Raw genomic sequence first — 9,532 nt, forward strand, 5'->3', positions numbered from 1 at the left:
AGAAGGAATTTAATATTTCTATTTCCTTTTTGACTGTTAATATTTAAAGTTTCTTTCTTAGTATACGTATTTCTGCCACAGAATTATTCAACATACAGTTGCTGGTATCCATTTCCCATCAAAATAATGCCTTGTACCTTTTCTCTTCAGGGCCCCTAGAGCTAGGATATCTGAGCATCAGGTCAACGAAATGTCTACTAAATGTCACCTTCCTATGAGTTTCAGTTCTAATCTTCCTGCCCTGTGCCCTGGTCCATGCTCCTTAAATTCTTCTGATTTGGTGTCATTAGTTTTTTGTTCTTTTTTATATAAAAAGATTTTAAAATTTATTTTAGAGAGAGAGAGAGTGAGTGTGTGAGCAGGAGGGGGAGAGGGGCAGAGAGAGAGAGGGAAGAAGCAGACTCCCTGCTGAGCCCACAGCCTGAAGCCTGAAGCCCCTCATTCTCAAGATCCTGATCATGACCTAAGCCAAAACCAAGAGTCTCATGCCTAACCAAATGAGCCACCCAGGCACCCCTATTTTTTGTTTGTTTTTCCCAGAAAGCATGCCCTTACTTGTTTTACTGTTTTGGGTTTGGAGAAAAATAATTTTTTGAATGAAAAATTGAAGTAAAAAAAAATTGAAGTAAATTGTGATGTCTATTTAGGAAGGAAATTCAAGGGAAACTGGCTAATAGTGATCACATTTCTCCCTGAGGGTATGACATGGGCTTGACTGGGGGTCATAAAGGAGTACTTGGGGATGTTTTGCAGAAAGTCTTGTCTGAATGAGAGGGGAGGCCTTATGTCTAAAAAGGATCAGACTGGTTCGCTCGGTTTCTTCTGACCAAACCCTTCATGGCTTCACCACAGGAGATTATGGATGGGTGTTCTAAGGCTCTCCTACAAACAGTCTACACTCTAGGAGTCTGGTTTGGATAATTCATTAGATGCCTGGTGATGACTGAAGACCTCAGCTCCAGGCTGAATGATAAATCTGAACCAATAGCCAACAATGAGTAAAGAAAAACCACCAACACTCGATAAAGTGGGAGAAAACAAGAAACAACAGCAATAACAAAACAAATCAGAAAAAAAGGAACTCAGAGAAAATGAAGACAATGCAAATAACAAAAGAAAATATAAAAGAACAAACCCCAATGACCATTTAGCTTCTCAGACAGACTTGAAAGTATTGGATCCATTAAGCAAGAAAGGATGCTATGGAATGGGAACTGTCAGAGCCTATGAAATCCTCCAATGGGCGTTTGCAACATGATAAATGAAGTAAAGAACTCAATCGATTGTTTGGAAGACAAAGATGGAAAAATATACTAAGACATATTATAAAAAGATAAAGATATGGGAAATGGGAGAGAAATTATAAGAAAATTGGAAGGCCACTCCTGGAAGTACAGCACCCAGTAAGAAGTTCCAGGAATAAAGCAAAGAAAATATAAAGGAAGAGATTATCAGAGAAGTAGTGTAAGAAAAATCCTTAGAACTAGAAAAAAAAATAATGTGCAGATTAAAAGTGCTAAGTTGAGTGCCTAGCACCATGGATGACAGAAGAAGCAATCATGCATGTATGTCATTGTGAATTTTCCAAACACTGATGATGGTGAGAAGACTGGGGAGAAAGAAAACAGCTCATTTACATAGGAATGGAAATTAGATTGACCAGACTTCTCTTTTCACTGAGCTATAGCTGACTTATAACATTATATTAGTTTCAGCTGTATGACATTTGTATATATTACAAAATGGTCACTACAATAAGCCTAGTTAACATCCATCACCACACATAGAAAGTTTTTTTCTTGTGATGAGAACTTTTAAGATTTACTCTCTTAGTTAACTTTCAAATATTTAATACTAACTATATAGTATTCCATCAGTGTACTTTTTAAAAAAGATTTTTTTATTTATTTATGAGAAACACGTGGCGGGGGGGGCGGCGGGCAGAGACACAGGTAGAGGAGAAGCAGTTTCCATGCAGGGAAACTGACGTGGGACTCGATCCGGGGTCTTCAGGATCACGCCCTGGGCTGAAGGCGACGCTAAACCGCTGAGCCACCCAGGCTGCCCCCACCAGTGTTCTTAATAATAATGCTGAATATTAGAAGATGATCAAGTTATGTGTTAAGATTCCTTTTTATGACCAAATAAAATGATGATGATGGTAAATGATAATTCCAATCTAAAGATGATAGCTGATATTTGACTGCTTACCAAATGTCAGGTACTATGCTAAATTCTTCGCATTGATCTTCTCATTAAATACAACAAATGTTCAAGATACCGTTCGTTATTATTCCCATTATAGCTATGGAGAAATTAAGATCAACAAGCTCAAGTAATTTATCAAAGGCCATGCAGAGAGTAAGCTTTGGAGGCAAAATGAGTTTCCAAAGAATTATGAAAATACCTGGATTATGCAGTAAACTGTTAATGTTGTATCTGGCATACAAGGCTAGAAGTTAAAACACAGTAGGAAAGAATTTTACAGATACTACTACATTTAAGAGGTGACAAAAATATCAGTCAGAAGTGGGAAGGGGAAAAAAAGTCAGCTTTCTAAAAAAGATTTATTTATTTATTTATTTATTTGAGAGAGAGAGTGAAAGAAAGCACGAGAAGAGGGAAGGGGCAGAGGGAGAAGAAGACTCCCTGATGAACAGGGAGCCTAGTACAGGGCTTGCTCCCAGGACCCTGGATCATGCCCTGAGCCCAAGGCAGCCCTTAACCAACTGAGCCACCCAGGCGCCCCAGAAGTCAGCTTTTCTAGCACTTCTTGTTGGCTCTGTCTTACCCCTATGCTACTAGATAAGCCTGATTGCGGTGTCTTTGGCATGAGGGAACTTAGCTGCCACTCCGCACCCGCTGTGATACCAGGCACACAAACAAATCCTACCAGTGAAGCCAGCTTTTTATGTTAAAATGTGTTCTGATGTGAACAGGAGAGTTTACACCTTGAGCCCCGCTTATCTTGTGAGGCAAAGAGGGAGTTCAGGGTGTTCCGGCCCCCAGGGAGAGGTGGGCATATCCCTGGAGGAAACAGAATCCAATTGACCTTTTTCCAAGTAGGACTGTGTTGGTAACACAGGCTCTGTGAAAAGTCTCAGAACAAAGGAGGCTCTTAGTAAGAGAGTGAGTCACCTTGGGTGCTGCTGTTGATAACCTGGGCTGATAATCACAGGATGGGGAGAATGAAAAAAATTCGGGGTGGGGTGGGGGTCACTTGAAAAACATACCACAGAAAATTAAGCAAATAAAAACTAGGGAATAACAGAACACTAAGACAAGGAAGCAAATCGTAGAATTATTTGGTTCACCAGTGAACAATACTGACATTGGCTATTTGTTCAACCAAAAACTGTGATAAAACCATATTGAGGGGCACCTGGGTGGTTCAGTGGTTGAGCGGCTGCCTTTGGCTCAGGAAGTGATCCCAGGGTCCTGGGATGGAGTCCCACATTGGCTCTTTAAATTCCCCATATTGAGAAGATGAAGAAGAGGCAGCAGAGATCAGGCTGTGTAAGAGAACTAACCTTACCAATGCCCTAAGTGGAAATCAAGAGCATCCTGTTTATAAGTGTGACACAAAAATACTTTTTTAAAAAAGATTTTATTTACTTATGCATGAAAGACACACACACACACACACAGAGAGAGAGAGAGAGAGAGAGGCAGAGACACAGGCAGAGGGAGAAGCAGGCTCGATCCTGGACCCCAGGATCATGACCTGAGCCAAAGGCAGATGCTAAACTACTGAGCCATCCAGGTGCCCTGACACTAAAATACTTGAAGGCAAATACTTCTGAAGAAGGACAAGGCTGGGGGGGTGGGGGTGGGGAAGGCCAAGGAGAGAACTATCTCTTATATCACTATTTGTTAAATTAGGTACCTGTGTTATTCTATCAGTATTTTTTATAATAGAAAGTATTTTCACACATTTCAAAATTCAAATGGTGCAATAAAATGTCTGCCTTAAAAAAAAATAAAAAATAAAAAAATAAAATGTCTGCCTTTTCCCCTGCCCCCTTCCACCTTGTTCCCCTGTGCAAAAGCAACCAACATATTCCTATGTGTTCTTCCAAGGATAATTTGCTTATATTGTTGTTATTAAAATAGATATTAATTTAAAAGGCATTTAAAACAAGAAGGAATTCTGATGAGATGTGCACCCATAAAATAAATTTAATCTCACTGCAGTGAAGTGACTCTTGCTGCAAATTCATGGAATGTCATCATTCGTTGACACTATCATTAGTAGTCTATACTGTTGCTTTGATAACAATTTTTCTGGAAAAAATAATCACGTCATTGGGCTAAAACTCAACACATTTACAATAACTACAACTTCCCTTTCTTTCTCATAGGCATGGGCCCTACTTTTAATGTTCTTGTATTTGCTGCCACTTTTAAAAATGAACGATGCTGACTTCAAGCCAAATGTTCTGTCCTGAAGCTTGACAATAGATCCTTCTCCCAGAGCTAGTGGTGAGTTTAGCTGCTGGTTTACTTAGAATTACAGATATTGCTAAAGACAAGATGCGATTTGGGGGCAGCCTAACTTGTTATTAAGCATACTGTGTTTTGTCCAGTGCTTGCTAAACACTTTTCCCCTGGGCCCTAAGGATTCATTCTCAAGCATGAAGTCCAGCGGGGGCAGGAAAGGGGAGGAAAAACACCATCCCCAAGGCTGCCTCATTTAATTGTAGAGGAGGTGAGAGAGGCTCAGTCCTTAAAAGTCCTCATAACTCCATCATCCTCATGTCATTTACCATGTCCCTGACGAAGCAGGCTCCAGAGTGTCTGTTGAAATCTGTCACGTAGTCATTTGAACATCAAATTTTATTCACTGCCCACCATGAGTTGACTCTGGGCTATGTTCAGGAATTACAGAGAGGAGGAGTGAGGCAAGATGCTCTGTATTTTTCTGTGGTGCCAACTAACCAAAGGATTTGATAGAATCATAAATTTGGTCCCTTAGAAGTAATCTTTCCAGATGGGTCCCAGTGACATTAGGAAACTGGCCCAGAATCTCCCTGGTATTTGCAGAACTGAAAACCAGCTTCCAGCCTGGTTGGGGTCCCTGCAGTAGATTATTAGAAGTGTGAAAGAGGTGTAGACAATGATATTCTGCACCCCTTTTCATAGTAAGGTTCCGGAAACATGGCTAAAGGGATGTCTTGACTTTTCACAGAAGGAAAAACTCACTAAGCAGCCCCGCCAAGGACAAGGGAACTGTCCCCAAGGGCAGGGGACCTCCCTGACTGATCCGGCCACCAGTTTAAGCCACGGCAGTAAACAAAACAAAACAAAAGAAACCTCAGTAAGTGTTGGATAGGCAGCAGAAACACTGAGGGCAGAAAACAGGGAGTAAAACCAACCAGAAATAAAGTGAAAAGTCCTTAATGACACCGATAGTCAAGGTGGAAAAAAGAAGGGGCAGTCTGCGGAAAGAAAGGACGGGAGGCTGACGCTGTGCTAAGGCTGCGCTCTTAGAAGGAAGGTCACAGGAACCGCTGTGTTCCAGACTTCTAAGAGAAAAGGAAGCACGCATTCTGGAGGGAAAGTGTGCACTGTGTGATATATTCCAGACAGGCTCTTTTCTAGCTTGTCAAAGCTTCTGAGCCACAAGGAATAAAGCAAGCAATCTTTCACAAGGAAATGGTAGCTGAATTACACTTTTTGAAAGAGAGAGAAATAAAATACATCTCACACCATTTCCAGAAGAATTAGGAGCCTGAAACACGAAAACCCAAATTAACACTAGAGCATATTTGTTAGGTCAGGATTGATGCTGATTCAGTCACAGGATGAAGGTGGAGGAAACAGAACCGAAAGAGGAGGAAATAGGAAGGCGGGAAGGGGGTGGGTAGGGGCTAAGGATTAAATAAACAGAAGGGTGGAGAAAGGAAAGGAAAGGTGGAAAGGGGAGTGAGATTTTTTTTTTTTTTTTTTTTTTATGATAGTCACAGAGAGAGAGAGAGAGAGAGAGAGGCAGAGACACAGGCAGAGGGAAAAGCAGGCTCCATGCAGGAAGCCCGACGTGGGATTCGATCCCGGGTCTCCAGGATCGCGCCCCGGGCCAAAGGCAGGCGCTAAACCGCTGAGCCACCCAGGGTTCCCAGGGAGTGAGATTTCAAAAGAATAACGTGAAGATTCCTCATGTTGACCACTCACCCTCCCTCACCCAACCCCATAGCTGTGGGGGGCACAGGGTTTCTGGGTTTACCATGACACATGCAGGTGAAATGAGTCCTCCCCCTAGCGCCCTCCCCCACCCCTCAAGAGATGGTGAAAATCTCTAATTTCTTTAGCCAGTGCCCACCTCCCCAGATTTCAAGTGCACTTTTCTTCGAGCTCTTGGACCTAAAGAGTATGTCCTAACGATGTACCTTTCACACACTTTTAAGTTAACATCTACTTCTTTTTGTCATAAGATTAAATAAAGGATAGAATCCTGCAAAGGATAGAATCTCCAGGGTATACATTTAATATATGAATCTTAAATATATATATTGTTAAAGCTTTTATCTATTTATTCATGAAATACACAGAGATTGAGGCAGAGACACAGGCAGAGGGAGAAGCAGGCTCCCTGCGGGGAGCCTGATGTGGGAATGGATCCCAGGACCCTGGGATTGGGGTGGGGGGTGCACTGGGCTGAAGGCAGATGCTCAACCACTGACCCACCCAGGTGCCCCTCTTAAATATATTTTTGTCAAAGCACTGTAGTCACAGATTGAGCCTATTCAATTTATGGAAATGCTTGGGTACAGTCTAGTCGGCAGTGCCAGTCCTCCTGGCCAAACCCAACCACCAGACCTGACTTCCTTTTTCACAGAAGTCACTGCATTTAAAATTCAAATAGGGGCCTCTGGGTGGTCCAGCAGGTTAAGTGGCTGCCTTCTGCTCAGGTCATGATCCCGGGGCCCTGGGAATGAGCCCCGCATCAGAGTCTCTGCTCAGTGGGGAAACTGCTTCACCCTCTCCCTCTGCTTTCTGCTCTGCCTACTTGTGCTCTCTCTCTCTCTGTCAAATTAATAAATAAAATCTTAAAAAAAATAAAATTCAAATAAATATGTTATACATGCTTCTTTACAAGCACACCACTATGTAGAAAAGGTAGGGTCTCCTCCAGTCTCCTCCAGAAGCGACATGTTCTTTATGTGTCCAGTTTTCGGATGCCCCGGAGGTATTTGTGTGCCGGCACAATTCTCTTTGGAAGGTTTGGGATGTGTGAGAGGTGATCCTTTTCTACAGGAGAAAGAGGAACGGCAGATGGCAAGCTTCTCGGAGAGATTCGTGTTAGGAAGGAGTTCATAAGGAAGGAGAGGGTCTGAATCCTGTCTGCTCTCCAAAATCCCTTGGTACCACCTGGGAGCCTGAGTTCCCGGTTTTAATGACGGCCACTCTACTGCCTCATCTGTCACTTTGCCATGTTGTGTTCCTCTTTGTCTTTGACAAAGTGGTGGTCATCACTGTTCTCCACTTCCAGAAATGCTGGGTTGTTTCTCCTGCCTCAACCACTTCTGGGAATGTTCTCCCCACCTCCTTGCTTTGAACCCTTCTCATGTCTCCTGGGAGTGCCTCCCTCCACATGACTTTTTATTCCCTTACAATCCAGGATGTGGAACTGATTATCATTTTTCATTGTCACCCCACCCTCTCATAAAAACCTCTGCTGTGTGGCTGACAGTATTATACTGTGGAACAATCTCTATTATGCCAAATGGTTTTTCAGCATCTAGTGACATGGTGACATATTTCCCCTTTAATATCTCACTGTACTGAATTATAGTAATAGATAGCTTAATGCTGAATCCTCTTTCCATTTCTGGAATAAACCCATAATATGTTATTCTTCTAATTCACGGCTGGACCAGTTTGCTAGTATTTTATTGAGATACTTTTTCACCATATTCTTAAGTAGAATTGACCAATTACTTTCTTCTAATTTAGTAATTTTGGCATCAGATTTATGCCACAATCATAAATGAGTTGGGGAGAAGTCTACCCTTTTCTCTGCTGTAGACAATTTATGTAACATGGAAAATCTCTCCTTGTTTTATTTTTTTTAAGATTTTATTTATTTATTCATAAGAGACACAGAGAGAGGCAGAGGGAGAAGCAGAGGGAAAAGCAGTCTCCATGCAGAGAGCCTGATATGGGACTCCATCCTGGGACTTGATCCTGGGACTCCGGGATCTCGTCCCTGGGCCAAAGGCAGGCGCTAAACTGCTGAGCCACCCAGGGATCCCCTCTTGCCTTGTTTTAATCACTTACCCCAAGTACCTTGTTTAGTGTAGGTGGGTTTTCCTTTTCTTTTTTGGCTTGTGAAGGGTTTTTTTGTTTGTTTAATACATCTGAAAAGTATACATATACCAAGAATTGAAGCATGAGAAAATATTGGTTCAACACTAATGAATCTACAAGAATTAGGATTTGGGAAAGGTAGAGAAGATTATCTAAACATTTTTAAAAATTGGAAACTGCAACCAAAATAAGTGGATAAAATCCCTATGAACACTTATGAAGAGTCTTCATAAGACCCCATGATTTTTTAATTAAACTAGAAAGCCTTAACTAGCTACTCTAGGTTTCCTCATATGCGAAACAGAAATAAGGGGATTCCCCTGATTAATCCCCACATTGTTAAATGTTCTCCCCACCCCCACCCCCACCTCCAGCTTCTTGAAACATGTCTCCATCCTCCCAGCTTGAAAGAGGATAGACATCTGTCTCCTAGGGCCACCCCTCACATTTCCTCGATTTATCAGGTCTTCAGCTGTATTCTAGGAACGCCGTATCATACACTATTAAGCTGGACATCTATGCAAGCATATAAGACAATGACTGACAGGGAAAAATGTTTTTTTTTAAGATTTATTTATTCATTCGTGATAGACATAGAGAGAGAGAGAGAGGCAGACACAGGCAGAGGGAGAAGCAGGCTCCATGCCGGGAGCCCCACGCCGGACTCGATCTCGGGACTCCAGGATCGCGCCCTGGGCCAAAGGCAGGCGCCAAACCGCTGAGCCACCCAGGGATCCCCGGAAAAATGTTTTTTAATTGCACACTCAATACATTTGATGTATTTCAAAAGGTGCAATCCTTTTCTTCATTTATCAGTGACAGAAGTTAGAAATTAACTTCAAAAAAATTCATTAAATGGAAAGCAAATTTCCTTGAAAGTCACAGTCACATATACATAGTGCATCCTAGAAAAGAGAAGGGACAAGACAGACTCCACCCACTTTCACAAGTTTCATCAAAGAGTGGACCTACTCAAGGGTGGAGAGAAAAAGCAACTTTCAAAAAGGAGTATGTTATTAAATGAGGCATTTACTATACTCCTTTGTAAGAGCACCAAGTAGGGAACACATTTTCTAAACTAGATCTAGGAAATGGAATGTGCAATCAATCTGTCCTTCCCTTAAGGGCTGTCCAATGGTTAATGAATTTAAAAAACATGACTAAATAAAAATAAATAATAAAAATAAATAAATCTCACACACACTCCCTGCATATACATACCTCT

This window comes from Canis lupus, chromosome 22 (assembly GCF_048164855.1).
Source record: "Canis lupus baileyi chromosome 22, mCanLup2.hap1, whole genome shotgun sequence".
Classification (NCBI taxonomy): Eukaryota; Metazoa; Chordata; class Mammalia; order Carnivora; family Canidae; genus Canis; species Canis lupus.